Here is a 2,032-nt window from a genome sequence, read left to right on the forward strand (position 1 = left end):
AGGGTCCGCATCGAGCCGGATCCTCAAAGCACAGAACGAGGAAGCGTGGATCCTAGGACTAAAGAAGTTTCTGATGGGGGATGTACGAGACCTGAGTCGGGAAGATGCCAAATCCTACAGCATTATCGCTACGGATTACGCGGTGGATCTGAATGACTTGCTCTTCTATTGCCCCCCTACGAAGAGAGTCAACGAGGATCGGGATGGACTGATGAACTGGTGATGCCGGAAACCTTACAACAGGATGTCCTACACCACTATCACGCTAGCTTGGAAGGTGGACATCAGGGAATTGGTCGGACCTACCAACGGATCCGGGAATGTTTCTACTGGAGGGGACTATTCAAGAGTGTGCAGCGGTATGTCGGTGAATGTGGGGATTGTGAGACAGGCAAGGGCAGGCCCACAATCGAAGGGGAGTCACCTGGGAATGTCCAAGCGACTTACCCTTTCCAAATCATAGCCATGGATCACATCCCCTCGTATCCGAAGTCGTTCAAAGGAAACACGGAATTGTTGATCTGGGTGGTTCTATTTACCGGATACGTGATAGCCAAAGCTAGTGCGACTAGAACTGCACAAACCATTGCCGAATTGTACAAGGAGTGTGTTTTTCGGAGATTTGGAGCTAGTGAGATGATTCGGCATGATCGGGAGCCAGGCTTTATGTCTGATTTCTTTTGAGTCTTCAACCGGATCCTGAGACAGAGACAGCGCGCGACTATGACATAACGTCCCCAAGTCAATGGATCGGTCGAGCGCATGGTACAGACGATCACGAGGGCGCTCAATATGTATGTCCAGGATTTGGATCAGAGGGATTGGGATGAGTACGCAGAACGACTCTTCTTCGCGATGAACACCGCCCAAGACAGGATCCGGCCCATTTTACTTGGTACATGGGTGGGATCCCAAATCCACCCTAGAAGCAGCTATTCCGGTATGTAGCACCAAGAAAAGGAATTGAGATCCAAGACGATGGCGATACCAAGTCCAGAAATATTACCGGCAAACAAGTGAACAAACGGCTGCGAAGTGCGATACCGGGTCATGCGGATCGACACAACGAAGACGCTCGTCCACATCAAATCCAAGTTGGATCGCAGGTGTGGCTGTATGTGGATCGAGTGAAGGAAGAACACGCCCGTAAACTGGCCCATCTCTGGCATGGACCGTTCCGAGTAAGTGAGAAGATAGGGGAACCCGCTGTGAAGTTGGAAACGGCAGGTACCGAATATCGCTTGTTCCCCGTGGTACACGTATTCAAGCTGAAGCTGGTCAAGGAATATCCGGACCGGCCGCAAATTCGCCTTTCGGTGGATGAGTCCGACCGGGTGAATTTCGACGAAGTCCTCCTACCGGAAGATAGTTGGAATGTGGATCTCGAAGCCGACGAGTTCGAAGTCGAGAAGATCTCCAACATGAGGTCAGGGAAGCGAACCAGATATGGACGAATTTACCGCAAATTGCTGGTGTATTGGCGTGGATATGACGAACCCAGTTGGGTAGATGAGGCAGATCGAAACTGTGGAGCATTACTCTATGAATTCCTGCGGGATCGTACGAATCGGAACAGATTCGGCGTGATGCAATCTCATGAAGAAGAGTAGGGAGAGGATCCATGGGCGTGGTCCGGTCATGTCGATGGGAGAATGAAGAAGACGCCACAGGAAGGGTGTGGGTCAGGAGGAGGATCACTGATGTGAGCTGGTCATATAGGAAAGAAAGAGAAGAAGAATCTACAGGAGGGGTCTGGATCAGATGGAAGAAGTGAATGTTTATGCATAAAGAGTGACGTTTTACGTGCAAAGAGTCCCGAACCAAATGAGAGTTTTTCGGGGGCTCGGACCATACTGGTCTAACTGAGACTCGGCCGTAAGAGGTGGATCCGGCTCGAATCCAAGCGCGGATCCAGTTCGGATCCAGAGGTTGGTACGAATCCAGATACGGATTTGGATTGGAGCCAGGGGTGGATCTAGCCCATATCCAGGTGTACGCTGAAAGGGTGGAGCCAGCCCAGATCCAGGCGTAC

The sequence above is a fragment of the Phytophthora infestans genome, genomic scaffold (genome assembly GCF_000142945.1).
Source record: "Phytophthora infestans T30-4 supercont1.54 genomic scaffold, whole genome shotgun sequence".
NCBI lineage: Eukaryota > Oomycota > Peronosporomycetes > Peronosporales > Peronosporaceae > Phytophthora > Phytophthora infestans.